The following is a 16,304-nucleotide window of genomic DNA, read 5'->3' as shown; positions in this document are numbered from 1 at the left end:
TTAATTTTAGAAAAACTCCACTTAAAATTTAAGTGGAAGATATATAGCATTGCGTTTACCTTATCAGAAAGGATGTTCGCCGTTTCAAGGAATCAGTTATTGTGGGGAATGCAGAAAAAGAGAAGTAAGCCATAGTGAAGTATGAATTCTACAATCACTACATAAGAAAACCTGAAACACTGGAGTGTTACGGTTGCATTCAAACAACCATAAATTAGGATGTCACTCTTGCCAATCAGATAGAATATATATCCAATATTTATAGCACTCCCTTGTCTTCACCTCCATGTCCTGGTCTTCTTAACCCTGTCCTCCCATTGTCTTTCATTCCTGCAGACTTATTCCTTCACCCAAATCTACATCTGTTTTAATGATAAAGTTATGTTTGCCTTTTCCTTCATAAGGTGGGTGAAAGTAAAGGGAATAAGGAAAGAAGATGGTTCCCAGCTTCTCCTTACAATTTTTACAGAATGTTTTGCCTTGATATTAGGCTTTGTGGCATGGGTCCACTTTACTCTTTAAGGGTACAGTTATCAGTAGGAAGGTACATAATAATTTCACTGACCTCCACTTCATTCTCAATGGCACAGAAAAAAAAAAAAAGCACCATGCCATTATTATGTTGCCTTTAAAGTATGAAAGTGGTATCAGCACTCAGTAGAATGGCTATCTGAGCATGTTACCATCAGAAAAACTCCAAATTATTGTGAGAGAAGGTTGGCATGATTGATTTTAATTAAGTAACAATTTTGGAAGGCAGTGGTGGGGGGAACACTGAATTCCCACCTTCACTGATACTACACAATATTCTGCTTAAGGCAAACACAGATGGGAAAACCTTCCAGACTTCCAAGCTTGCTACGTCAGAAATACAGCCTGGAAACTATTCTCTTAAAAGGGTTAGAGTTTGGCAAAACTGAATGGAGTAAGTAAGAAAAGGAAGACCTGCAGGTTTGGTACAAGAGACCTGCACACATGATTTGTTTTAAAATAGCAAGAACTCTGAATGGGCAATTTCTCTGGCTTGTCCAGCTAACTGGCAATGAGAAAACTGCAGAGTACCATTATTAATAAAAAGAGAAGTGCTTCAAATCACACACTTTCCTCCCTAGTCGATTCACCTCTCCAACTCCTACACTGTCATTAAAGGGTGATGTAGGAGTTGGAAAGACACACTGTCACATTACTTTCTCTGTCATGTGTTGTGAAACAGGAATAGCAACATTTCTTCACTAGGGGACTCAAGTCATTAGCAGCTGCAAAGTGTGGTGAAATTTGCTAATGGAATGTAGTACAGCAATACAAAGTGTTATTATAATGGGAAACATATTACGGTCCTCACACTTAAAAGCACTTCTGTATGTGTACTTCAGATAATTTTGAAATCTAGACCATTGTGTCTACTAGTGAACTGCTGCTTATGATTCAACAAAACTGGCAGAGCAAAATCTACCACTGAGATTCACAATGCAGTGCTGAAAACGGAGTCAAATATTCAACACAACTTTGTCACAGCTTCCAAATACTTTATTCAATTTCCTACTTCAATCTACTATTACAGCTTTAGGTGTCACACACACCATCACCAATTCTGTAGACATATAGAACAACAGGTTCTGTGGCAGTATTTCCTATGTATTTTTATCAGTCAATATTTTAGGGAAGAAGCCAGTCAGTTCCACATCCAAACATGAAGTGTTTTGTCTCGCCAACAACAACTACATTTGTTTTGTCAGTAAAGGGAAAAAAGAAAAAAAAAAACAACAAGAAAAAAAAGTATGGCCAAAAAAAACCCCACAAAACCGTAAAAGCAAATGCTATTTCCTAGATGGTTTAGTCTCTCCTGGTGAATCAACTCTTATTCTCAAATATCACAATGTTAAATTTATGGGATACTAAGAAAATCGGGGCTGTTCAGCCTGGAGAAGAGAAGGCTACATGGAAACCTCATAGCAGCCTTCCAGTATTTGAAGAGGGTCTACAAGGATGATGGAGAGGGATTCTTCATCAGGGACTGTAGCGATAGTACAGGGGGGTAAAGGGCTCAAACTTAAACAGGGGAGAATTCACTTGGATATAGGGAAGAAATTCTTTACTGTTAGAGTGGTGAGACACTCGAACAGGCTACCCAAGGAAGCTGTGGCTGCTCCATCCCTGGCAGTTTTCAAGGCCAGGCTGGACGGGGCCCTGAGCAACCTGGTCTAGTGGGAAGTGTTTCTGCTCATGGCAGGAGGACTGGAACTAGATGATCTCAAGGTCCTTTCTAACCCTAACCATTTTATGATTCTATGACCATAGATGCAGGACATATTGCTGGTTCCATTTCACGCATGTTTCTTCTGAAAATTCAGATTCTTTCTGAGACAGCATTAAATTCCCTGCCCTAATTGTCCCTAAGCACATCGAAGTAAGTAGCATAAGAGGTATGGTAAAACACTATCAGCATATCACTATGCTGCAAATAATTGCTACTGTGTACAAAAGCTATTGATGTTCAATCATGATTACTTAGGTTTGTAGAAGGATTACTCAACGATTTCCTAATTAATTTGCCTAAAACAGTAAGTGCATTCTTGTTCAAGAGGAAAGGAAAGGTGAGTTTTGGTTCCAGCTCTTCCATTGCTTCATCCTGACAATTCAGAAATTACTTAATCTTTAAACCATTTACTCTTCTGTCATTTAGTTACACTGTTCCTGCTTTATGTTATTTATCGAAAACTTTGCAAGACTACACCCAATTTTATAGAGAACATTTTCATAAAAATTATAGCAAATATTCCAAATACAGTAATAGACTGTAGCTCATATCTTTGAATATTTTAAGCTATGTTTTTCCTTCAGATGTTGATAAATGTTCTCCAAATCACAAATACAGAATTTCATGAAGTTCTAAACTTAAAAAATGTAGTTTTGGAGAGTTGGCTGAGTACAGAATATTGAATATGAGTACTAGTCAACCTAGTATTTTCATCCTCAGAGCCTCTTTAATGATGCAGATTCACAGACTAAGTATATCACTTAGTCTAAGTATCTAACTTCAGTCTAAGTATCTTCCATGAAAACGTTATCCAGCTTTGACACCTCACCTTCGCTGCTTGACTGCTACCACAGATTTTCACAGTTTAAAACCACATAAAACAACATATTTCACGACATAATATTTATATTAAATGTATTTCACAATTTTCCCATATTCTGATATGGCTTCCACTGATTTAGAGTGTAAAATTAATGTTCAATTAAAAAAAAAAACCAAAAAATGGTGTACAAATGTACATAGGGTAAAAAAATATATTGGGAAGTATTTATCTCACTTTGTTTTCCCTAGCAATGGGGTTTTGCCTCTGGTGTTTTGCTTGCTTCATGATACCCTTTTTAGCATCTTAGTCAAGAGCCATTTACATTCCATAAAACAGCACATAATTTTGGCACATAACTGAAGTCCAGATCAGGAAAACCATAATGTTTGATACAGCAGTTAAGGACATTGTTTAGTAGTGGCTCTGTAATGTTAAAGGTTGGACTCAATGACCTTAAGGATCTTTTCCAACCTAAATGATTCTATGATTCTATGTTTTTAACAGTTCAATGTCAGCCTACTGCACTTGTAATACATGAATTATTTCTGGAAATATCCTAATGAAGGTTAAGAAGGATTTGCATTTAAAATTTTTTTACTTTCTGGAAAGTACGATAATTTTCTCAGTAAAACCTACTCTATTTTTTCCTGGAACACTATGTAAAAGAATGAAAGAATACAGGCTCATTTAATGTAGATATTTTGCAGAATCTCTCCAAGATTCAAAGACTATATAAATAATATTTATATTGCATTAGAGTGGTGCAGCATGTGAACAGGATTATTTTTAGTATAGATAATTAGGTCTCACTCACTACTGCTGATCTCAGCAGCACCTGCTACTAAAAAAGCTCATTTCAGCTATCTCAGGAGACTGAAAAATCCTACCTTCTACACATGGGTTAATATCGCTGATTTTTTAATCATTCTTCCAGCTGTTTCTTCCTCCAAAAGCTTCTCCTTTCATTAAGGACCTGAGTTCCAAGCATCTAGATTTGTATACTAACAGAATCTGGAAAAATAACTGTGTGCTTTTTGCAGTTTCTTAGGTCCATAAAGCCTCTCTGGGTTTAGAATCAGAAGAGGAAATCTGGAGTATCAAGAAGATTCATTCACACTGCAAAAGACTTATCATTTAAAAAGAGATAAAAGAGAGTGAAAATGACAGACCTTTTAAGTAAATGAGCTGGAATGCACAGTTCATTTCCGTAGGAGAGTCAGCAGTTTCCAATGAAAAATAAACCTCACCAGTGTATATGACGGTAAAGAAGGGCTATACAACACCATCAGTATCTTTATAATTACTGTATTCGAAGTAAATAGAGTTCCCAACTATAATGCTGTGAAAAATAAATGTATTTAAACCCCAGCCTTCAAAGCAACACTGGAACCCACGTTAAAGTTCCAGACACAATAGCTACAAGAGTTCAACTTCCCAATTGTTATGTAAAATAAAATTCTAAAATCAAAAAACCTGTTTTTAAAAAGTCATTATGTTTTCATAACTAGTATACCATCAAAGTGAACACATAAGTTAAAAAAAAAGTTGAAGAGGAAAGTAATGCAAAGCTCAGTGAAGTCCCTGTCAATCAATCCTGTTAAATCAATATACTGTACATAAATCCCTCTTTAAAATAATGCCTCCTTTACAATAAAATATATCAATGCATTGAATACCTCCTTGCTTGGGCTTAGCTTGAAGATACCGACCAGCACTAGGTGACTGTCCACTTAAAACATGTCAACAAAAGCAGAACTGAAATAGAGAATAAATATCATCCTGTTTAGCTTGTTTGGAAGACAAAAAAGAATACACATTCCTTTAAGTACAAGCCTGAGAAAACAACAGAAGTCTTGGAAGAATTCCATAGATAAATGATACTATTCTGATTTGCCCCACTAATAGTAGCCATTTTAGTACAGGCATAATTGTCAAAATTGAGCACTAAAAATGAAAGGAAACTATTTGGAAAACAGATATTAGGTAAAAAAAAACCAAACCAAACCAAACCAAACCAAAAAAAGGAACAAACCACCATACAATTTGTATTCCTTAAATTTAATACTTTGCTGATCATGCTACAAAAGCTGCCAGATCTCTGTGGAATTATAAATAGGCTCAAAATTCACTTGTCTAGACATTCAGAATGAACAGATTGGTAAGCATGCTCTAAGAGAATAGCTACAAGGCTTTAGGGCTGTAAATCTCTCTTCATTTACTTTCAGAGCACTGTGCTACACTGTGCATGCGAGCTATCCATTAATTTCAACTTCTGGTTATTCTTTTACAAAAGCAACTCTTTCAAGCCACATCTGTTTCTAACACTTCTCTTTGTTGGAGTCTTGCTCTTTTAGAGAAGGGCAAGCATGACAACTCATTTTGAAAGAACTAGCTGTATTTACAGTCATTTCCACCCTTCTACTAATATAGTGAAATATCTACTTAGAAGATTAAAACAGCCCCACAAAAACACATTTGGGAATACGGCAAAATGAGTTGAGGTATATTCATATCCTGAAATACATGCAAGCAAAAATAAACAGCAGCCAGCCACAGCTCCACTGAAAAATGCAGAACTGATAAAGTTGCTATTTTCAGACAACCTTTTTGGCACTTTGCACACAAAAGCTGACAAAGCTCTGATATGATTCAGTATGAGTAGTGCCCTAACTTCTGGATATGAACTGTATTTTAGAAAAATTTAAATCCATTTTCTTGATTCAAAAACTACTGATTACTTTAATAACACTTGTGCTGCTGTGTTCTGAACATCACTAAGGAACAGGAGTAACTATTACAGCACTCAAACCACATGCTGGAATTCCACTTCCTTGCTATCTAATTAAATGTGAGACCATTTGACTAGTACTTTTAAAATTAATATTAGACTGTGGATTTTACTGAACTAATACTGCGGTTAGACCAGAAATACCAGTCTCAGGTTAAAAAAAATTACAAAAAACGCAAACCAACCACACAAAACCCCTTCTAAGGTTCTGAAGCCAATCATAAACACAACACACAAACATGAAAGACTGACAATGATGAACTTGACTGAACAGAATGGCCTTGGAAAAGGAAGAATACTTTGGAAACTGAAGAATACAAAAGGTTTTCCAAGAATTTCACTGCAAAGAGAATTTGCCTCTTGAGACAGTTTGTCCTCTAGAGAGGACTTCAGGGAGGATACACAGGACTACCACCTGCTCATGACCAAATGCTAATTACCTTTTTATGAGCAATTAGTCTTTATGCAAAGGTCTCTGAGACTGTGTTTCTACTCTAAGAGGACTGAAAGTAAACAAATAAGCCAGGACCTGCAGTGGAAAGAACCCTAAGTGAGCTGAAAGAAACACGCCCCTATCATTTCTGTTAGCAAATCACGGGTTAGATTAAGCCATTCTAAGATTTTTATTTTTTGTTTTGTCTTACAGTGAACTTCTAGAATTTTTGGTTTATAACCTTATCTTTCAAAGACTGGTGACTCACATTACCTGCTACACGTATCACGTAAGCGTTTGAGATCAAAAAACCCCAAACCGCCCCGTTACTTTTCAATAGAACATCATGTATACTAAAAGTAGAGCTGAAATGTATACTATATAATTTTCATTACATGACAGCAATAACTGAAGGATGTTTGCTAGTCAAAGTGTCCACTGGTCAATTATATGCTACGTATTTCATACTCTTGAATGGAGAGTGCCTTAGCAAAGGCAAAAAGCACTTTCCATGTCAGAATTTGCTGTGTCCTGGTTTCAATAACCATGACGTCAGGCATTTCCTTTTCACCTTAAATTACTACTGGAAGTACTCATCCCTATTTACGAGGTTATCATTAACACCTACTCGGATGCAGAAGTTTTTTCCATGACCATAAACATTAGTATCAAAATTCCTACAGTAATTAATGTTATTGGTTGGCTGGTCACTGTAAATGGTAGTGAAATTACAATGCCATCAGTCCAACTTAATTGCTGAAGTCTCCCCACTACCATCTAATAGTTTCCTGGAATCAATATACCCTAATGAGTCTCTCGTTATTCTTTGATGGCTTTTTTTATTTTCTTGTGCACTACTTCAGGTAGGAAGCCTGTTGCCTTACCACGATAACAGATATGACTTATGAAGCTATATTCTTGCAGCAATTAAGCATTTCAGCAGTTAGTGTCCTAAATTTCTGAAATTATTCTATTTCTAACTTAAAGTTGGAGGGGAATGTACCAAATTTCCACCCTGAAGAACACAAATTAAACTCACATACCATTAAATTATGAACCACAAAATAATAAAAGTCAACACAATTTTAGTATTTAGTAATAATAATACTTAGTATTATTGCCTATTAAATTACTTCATCTTATCTCTGTGTCTGCATTTCCTACACATACAATCAATTGTACTTCATTTGTGCTACCACATTCAAATTAGAATACAAAACTTTTTCGGAATCCATGTTACAAAATTATTATCATTCCTGCAATTTGTGTCCCAAATATATTTCCACCTTCTGGAATATTCTGCACAGAAATATAAAGAGAGCATAACAAATAGAAAAGACTGTCTTCCTGATAAATACAATGAATCTATTCCATTGTACTTTAACCCAGAATTCATGAGGGATTAATTAAATTACAGAGCACAGTGGTAGCAGGCTCTTTGAGTTACAAATGAAGTTTACATTTAAAATGCTGTCTTGTGCACTGTTTAGTACACCCAGTTGCAAAAACCCATCCTCAGAATATTTAAGAGAACACATTTTAATCGAACCAAGTCAGTGTCTTAAATTATTCTTGACATAATAGCGGTTCAGCTTTTCAGTTGGAGTGCAGTATGCATCTTCTTATGACAGAACTAGAAGGTTGTTCCATCTCTTCTTCAGTCAGAATTGTATTTATCAGGGGCCTGAAAATACACGAATTATCTGAAATGTGATACGTGAAGGTTTGCTTTCGTTAGGCCAAAATCTGCATTTTGTGTGGGCATGAGATGGGTCATTTTCAGAAGAGGCTGGAGATTACCCACAGAAAGTCAAAGGTGTTTCTACAATGATTTAACTTGTACTGTATTTTTTAAGTATTGGGGAAAGGGAGTTGAGAGAAGCCATCCAAGAGTGCTAGTGATACAACTAGAGGGTAAACAAAACTGAAACAACTAAGAAGACTCACAAAATGATCCATTATTGTACTAGTACTGGAGCGAAAAACTGCTAAATGAAATTCACTGTCAGTACACACTAAAAACGTATATGGGAGAAGACAATGAAAGTTACATCCACAAGCATGGATTTTATGTGGTATATAATCACAGAGGGATGATTGAACAGTTTTTTTGAAAGTGTGCTCAAGGTTTAATGACGGCAGACCAAATGGAAGACAATTTTATAGTATTCTGTACCTTCTGGTACTCCCCACTATTGAACACCACACAGCCGAATAGATAAGTAGCAATTGTAATCAGAGGTACAAAACAAGTTGTGAGTAAGCAGAGATTCTTTGTCACAGTCCTCATACAAAACTTCCATAAAGATTTCTCCTATTATTCATCTTCGAAAGTAGAAAACAGAAGGGTGATGTGACAAAATGCAATTAACTTGCTTGTGAGGTGGGCTGATGCCAACCTCATGAAGTTTAACCATGCCAAGTGCAAGGTCCTACACCTGGGTGGGAGCTATCCCAGGTGCAGCTACAGGCTGGGCAGAGAAGAAATTCAGAGCAGCCCTGTGGAGGACTTGGGGGTTTTGGTTGATGAGAAAATGAACATGAGTCAGCTTCAGTGTGCACTTGCAGCCCAGAAAGCCAACCGTATCCTGGGCTGCATCAAAAGGAGTGTGACCAGCAGGTTGAAGGAGATGATCCTGCCCCTCTACTCTGCTCTCCTGAGACCTCACTTGGAGTACTGTGTGCAGTTCTGGTGTCCTCAGCATAAAAAAGACAAGGAATTTTTGGAACAAGTCCAGAGGAGGGCCACGAGGATCATCAGGGGACTGGAGCACCTCCCGTATGAAGATAGGCTGAGAAAGTTGGGGCTGTTCAGCCTGGAGAAGAGAAGGCTGCGTGGAGACCTCATAGCAGCCTTCCAGCATCTGAAGAGGGCCTATAGGGATGCTGGTGAGGGACTCTTCATTAGGGTCTGTAGTGATAGGACAAGGGGTAATGGGTTAAAACTTAAACAGGGGAAGTTTAGATTGGATATAAGGAGGAAATTATTTACTGTAATGGTGGTGAGGCACTGGAATAGGTTGCCCAGGGAAGTTGTGAATGTTGCATCCCTGGTGGTGCTCAAGGCCAGGTTGGACAGAGCCCTGGGGGACATGGGGACATGGTTTAGTGTGAGATGTCCCTGCCCAGGGCAGGGGGGCTGGAACTAGATGATCTTAAGGCTCTTTGCAACCCTAACTACTCTATGATTCTAAGATTCTATAAGTAGCAAGGACAGTTAAAAAGGGAGAAATTATTGTTTATAGTTTTTTACTCAAGAATTGGAGGTGATTATATAACAGTATAGCCACACACAGACAGATATACCCTTTCCATAGTACAGGTAATGCAATTGCGGACTTTTTTGCCTTAGGATACTGAAATAGTATCAAATAACTAAGCCAAGAGTTACATAGCTGTATCCATTAAATATGATGCTCTAGATGAAACTGATGGTATATGAAGTCCTCCATACCTGGAACAGCATGTCACTCTGTACTTGTCTCATTTCTTGAAACTTTTCACCTATGCTTCTTTCATTTGCAACAGTGAAAGATAGGCTCCTAGCATAAATGTACATGACAGCTGTTGATGATTCACCATTTTCATGTTTGTTACCATTTAGCCCTACATAAAACAAAGGAATTTGAGATAGGAAGATAATCTGATTTAAGCCTTAGACAAATCTGTCTGCTCCTATAACCAATAAAATGGGAGACAGGAATCAGTAATCTAAGTAAAATGAGAATTTTAGGGCTTTAACCTTATGTTAAGTTAGCAGGAAAAAAAAAATCCTTACTGTCAAATGTTTCAAACATCCTAACAGAGACAACTCCTGCTGTGCTCCAGTCACCTGGAAATGGAACAGAGTAACTATTGTTTCACTGTATTTTTGTGAGATTTTATATCTTCATGGGGCTAATTTAAGAAAACATATACTAAAAGCAGAAAGTGAGTAGCAGTAAGAAAATGGTACTGGACCTTTCAGAATACTTAGAGATGCCCTCCTAAATACTGGATTTTTCTGACTTAAATTATCTTCTATTTCTTCCTTGCAGTGAAAAAAATAAAAATGCTGTCCAAGATGCACCACACTGAGGACAAAACCCACATAATATCTCTATGCTTTGTAATTTTTTTTTGCTTACAGCTATTGTTCTATTTCCTGCCGACACTGCATTTTAAATGCTCTAATGATACAGCTGGTCTTGAAAACTGCAAAGAAAGAGACACCACCAACAGCTAATTGGTGCCTCTGATAAACCTAAAAACATATCTTGAACTTTCTTGTTGTTGTTAAAAGGTGAGTGAGAGGGATTTGTTTCTATTAGGCCATGTCAAATGCTCAGTAGCTGGCAAGATTTCATTCCACTTAATTGATGCCTGTAACATACCTGTCACTTATCAACTATCCTGCCTAGTTACTGCACTATAGTTACTGTTATGTATCACCCAATTTTGTATGCCCTGAGGGCAACTCAGTTTAGGGATTCTGCAGAATTTTATGGCAAGTTTACTCTCAGGTTCATTGCCATTCAGAATGTATCACAGCAAAATTCAGCTCTGTTATCAAAATCCTTTTCCTCTCTGAGTTCTGTGTTTTCCTGGTTGCTTGGCTCCTCATGAAAATAAGTATAAAAATCACCTTCTGCAGCTGTGCAGTCTACTTCTTGCCACCTTTCAAAGGTTTCTTTGATAAATGTAATGAACTCCATTTGTGTTATCAGTGTGGTACTATCACTCTAGTCATCTACTATGCACTATAGATTTTATACGTAACTAAAACTCTAAGGTTTCTTCTTTCCCTTCTTTTACAAGCTTTACTAAAAATAAATGCATGTAGTCAGTTAATATTTAGCTGTTATTTCCAGGTGAGAGTCTATAGAATGAAATATACTTCTCCCCACCCCCCGTGATTTTATTATATCATGTAACACTTATCCAGGGTTTAGCCAACCTTTCCTCTTGTCTATCTGTACTCCTCCATACTCTGCGCTCTGCGTTAAGTTTCCCATGCGTAAAAGGAGGGCAGGCTTTCCGCTCTTACATGTATCCTAGTTCTGCATCTGCTCTCTTACTGTTACAGCCCCCTTCAAAATAATGTTCTGATTTTTGAACCAGGAACTAGCATTTTGACTCCTTGGTTAAAGAGTTACTCTAACTCTTTAAACCAGAAGTTTAATTTAACTTAAAGTTTAAGAGGCATAACCCAAAAGTTTAAATTTCCATTAGGAGAATACAGAGGTGAAGCTGTGCAAATTTCATATAGCTACCTTGATGTGGCCTTTTATCATATAAAGCATAAGAGAATATATAAAATGCAATGACCTTAGTATGTTTGATTCCAGACAGATGTATTTTAAATCTAACTAAAGAAAATACTTGAAAACTCTATTACATCTCTCCATTTAAAATGCACATTTTTAAATCACAGGTGACATAGGTAAAAGTGCATTTGCATGAGAATGCGTAATAACATTACTTTCATTAAGTATCTGAAGGTAAAAAAAACAAAGTAGGAAAGCAAGGATTTTGTTTTAAAGTGCTTCAAAAGCATCTAACAGAGTATCCTGTTGTTTATCTTTACGTGAAAATATCCACTTAACACACAATGGCTTGATTAGAGTCTTCAAAATTTATCAAATGGGACCAGAATTCTTTCTGCCCTGGTATGACCCTGTAGAAATTATAGGAATGCACCCTAGGGAAGAGATATGTTAGAAACATTGTCTGCTTCTTTGATAGTTGTCCTGACCCATCAGGAAAAAAGTAGTCTTCCACATCTTTATTACTTTTTCTTTGGACTTAATAAGGAACAAGTATTCTGTCCTGGGGAGATATTTAATGGCCTATCTGACTTCAAGAAATGCACTTGGTACCTCTTGAAATGAAGAAGATTCAGAGAGATAAAAGACAAAAAATAACATTACATGAAACCTGGAGTTATTCTTGGCAATAATGGAAAGGTTTCATGGCAACGTTTTGAAGGTGATAGAAAGGGCTGTACATATGAAAGACTCACCCTGCGGGGATATTAGGGTGACATTCTTCCATTATGAAGCTGCCTAAAGAGGTCAATAACATTATTTTATCACTCAAGACCAGCTGCTTTACATATTTTGAAAATTCGTGCTTTCAAATACCTTCTCATCTTTTTACCACAAGGAAAGCATGACACAAGGATCTGTCTTTTCCTCAGAAGCTTTACACAAATCTTTCACATTTTGACAAGTGCAAGTGTAGGAAGTGTGTGTGAGAAAGCCAAACTCTAAATTTTACATGTTAAAAGAAAATTACAGGTTTTAGATATTCAACTTTTCTGTCACAGGATACACTTCTAAGGAACCATTATTTGTGAGTGTCCTGGGTTTAGCAGTAGCAGTCATGTTTCTCCTTCGTGGTAGCTGGTGCAGTGCTGTGTTTTGACTTTCAGCCTGGGAACAGTGCTGGTGATACTGATGTTTTTGGTTGTTTCTAAGTGATGTCTACACTGACCAAGGACTTTGTGAGGCTCATGCTCTGCCAGGGAGGAGGGGAAGCCGTGAGGAAGCAGAGATGGGGCGCCTGACCCAGGCTAGCCAGGGAGGTATTCCATACCACAGCACGTCATGCCCGAGGTGGGGGGTAACTGGGAGTTACCCGGAAGGACACGGGCTTCCGGGTGGGACTCGTTTCTTGGCCAGTGGTATTGTATTCTCTTCCCTTGTTATTTTCTCTTATCTTTGTTGGTGGTGGTAGCGGTGGTGATTTGTGTTGTACATTGGTTGCTGGACTGTTCTTGTCTCAACCCATGGGAGTTGCACTCTTTCGATCCTCCTCCCCATTCCCCTGGGAGCAGGGAAGGGGAGAGCCCCGGGGGGGGGGGGGGGGGGGGATCGATTGCTCTCAGCCCGGCACCACTCACTGGGAGTGAGTGAACAATCTGTCTGGCTAGGGTTTAAACCACGATAGTGAGTTTCAGGTACGAAACATTACTTCAACTTTCAAAAAAGCAAGTAAAATATCCTTCCTACAACACATAAACCAAATTTCCTGCACAGAATCACAATAAAAAAGGAACAAATATTAGTATCAAGGTATTAGAAAAAACAATATAGCTAAAATACCATCAAAATTCATGTATTTTGGTCTTGTTATTTCAGTTTCTTCAGAAGAGTTTTCATTCAGGACTTATATGATGCAAGTAATTGATTTATTTTAAGAAGGCATTCATTACTACACAGAGTACTTGATTCTAACAACAGATTTGCAATAATGCCATCTATTGTATCAAAGATAAAACCTGAGTAAAATAAAAGTAGCTTTGTCTCAAACAAAAATATATGCTGCTTACATACACATAGAGGTATATATGGATGTGTATATACATGTACAGAAATAAACAATTCACTAGAGAATTATTCTGAAGAAAGAAAAATAATGTCTCATAAACACCCTGAATTGCTAGCAGTGCTAAGACTCTCACAATGCAAACTTAAAAAAAATGTGTTTCACCTGGCTAGATGATCTGATGTTGAGTCTGCTAACAGCACTAACACTGGGTAACCTTCAGTCTGAATCTACAGAAGATATACAGAATTTTCATTCTGTATGAGAGGTCCAGGGCAGCACAGCAACATCTTTCCAATTATTGTAATTACCTTTCGTATTAAAATCTCATGCAGTCTACTAAACAATACAGTAGTGCTACACAGAAGCAAATGAAGACGCCTTCCTTTACGTCACTGAACATCAAATACATTTTGATCCGTCTATTCAAAATTAAACTTCATTTGACCACCATTAAGTTTATGTAATATTGAGCACAAAAGGTTGAAATTTTGCAGCATGCAGAGACAAAACAGCCAAACATCTTTGTGAAAGACATCTATTTTGAAGGACTAAAATTGTAAAATATGCAATGTCTCTCACTATGAAAACGCTTCAGTATTGCACTTCTATTTGTATGATGTTTTAATATGAAATTTCATATATGAATTGTGACTTCAAAATAATGAAGATATAAACATTAACCATTTCAACACAAAATGGTAATATAAAAGGGGTCATCACTGCATATTCATTATGTATTTGTATTGTATTGTGTGGTATGATATGATGTGATATAAAATGATATTGCATTTCTTTGTCCTGGGTTCAGCTGTAACAGTTATTTTTCTCCTTCTTAGTAGCTGATCCAGTGCTGTCACTGAGATTGGAGTGGCTGCATTGTCTGTTGTCCGGATTGGTGTAGCTGCATTGTTTGTTGCTTTGCCATCAGATTCAAAGACATCAGACCCAAAAACATTTTTTTTCCTGTTCCTTACAGAGGATTTCCCTTATCATTATTATGAGACCATTATTATTAGGCCAATAATTACTATTTAAGGCCAGGCTGGACAGAGTCTTGGGTGACATGGTTTAGTGGGAGGTGTCCCTGCCCGTGGGGACAGGGAGCTTGGAACTAGATGATCTTAAGGTCCTTTCCAACCCTAACTATTCTATGATTCTACGATTCTATGATTATTATTATTGGTGGTAGCAGTAGTGGTTTTGTTTTATACCTTAGTTACTGGACTGTTCTTATCTCAACCCATGAGATTTACATTCTTTTGATTCTCCTCCCCATTCTCCTGGTGCAGGCTGGGGGGAAAGGGAGGAATGAGCGAGCAGCTGCATGGGTCTGAGTTACTGGCTGGGCTTAAACCACGACCTATTTAAACTGTCGGATGTATAAATGCTGCTGTAATTACCTACCCAGTCACTGTAAAGCCAGCTTCTACATTATCTTTAAAATATCTGTTTTTGAAAACAATCCATGTCATAGGTCCATGAAGTAGCAGAACTTCATTTTCTACATACAACAACAAAAAAAAAAAAAGGATAGCACTGTGGAAAGTTGCGTATTCAAAAGTAACTACTTTTTTATCACCAGTTTCTCTGATGGGTTTAGTACACGAACTTAAGCTATTAAAAAGTCACTTACAAATCATTCTAATTGTTTTCTTTGAAGCCATAAATACAGAAACAAATTCAATCAGATATTTTCTATAAATCTGTAGAATTATATCAATGTATATTTTATAATTCAAATGCTTTATATTTTATATATGTATTTTATATATATATGAAGTATAAGATAATAATGCTTAGAACGATTCAACTGTCTGAAATACTGAAGTTTGGACTGAAAAAAGTAGTGGTTTTGTTTGTTTTTTTTTAGTCTGATACTCAACTAAAATGTATAGTCTACAGAAAGTGCAGATACAGTAAACTGTGGTTAGATCAATCCATTTATTCATACTGAAGATTAAAAATTTCGAAAAAAATTAAATTTCATGCCTATGCTTTGTATTTATGATTTTTCATTCAGTTCTCCATCACACACTGAAGGCTAACAGCACTTTATATCACTTTACAATCTTTTGCAGGGCTAAAATGCAAGCAGTTCCAGTGGAAATCAGCCTTAATTTTTACTAGATATTTTAACTTGCCATGTACGCTTTTATGGTAATTTTTTTTTTCTTCAATTTCTGATGGGGTTTGGTGGGCCTTTCTCACTGCTGTCAGGGCTTTTTTGGTATAATACGCTTTCGGCCACTGAGATATTTGTGCATATGCCATGCACAAATGCATGCAATATGGACCACACAGTGTGTTTTTATGGCAGAATACCCTATAAAATGAATATCACAAACTCAAATAACTGTCTTAAAAATAGGTGAAGTACTAACTCTCACCAAGTCATCAGAGGTATCATAGAATATTTCAGTCAGAATGGACCTGCAATAACCTAGCCAAGCTGACTGACTACTCCAGGGCAGTCCAAGAGTTATAGCATGTTATTACGGGCATTGCTCAAATGTCTCTTAAACACTGACAGGCTTGGAGCATCAACCGCCTTTCTAGGAAGCCTCTTCCAAGGTCTGACTGCCCTCTTGGCAAAGAAGTGCTTCCTAATGCCCGTTCTGAACCTTCCCTGGTGCAGCTTTAAATCATTCCCCTATGTCCTAAGAATGGATACCAAGGAGAATAGATCAGCACC

This window comes from Pezoporus wallicus, unplaced genomic scaffold (assembly GCF_028554395.1).
Source record: "Pezoporus wallicus isolate ANWC-B61680 ecotype Strahan unplaced genomic scaffold, APGP_CSIRO_Pwel_v1 contig_2574, whole genome shotgun sequence".
Classification (NCBI taxonomy): Eukaryota; Metazoa; Chordata; class Aves; order Psittaciformes; family Psittacidae; genus Pezoporus; species Pezoporus wallicus.
Note: the sequence above shows the minus strand (reverse complement) of the source record.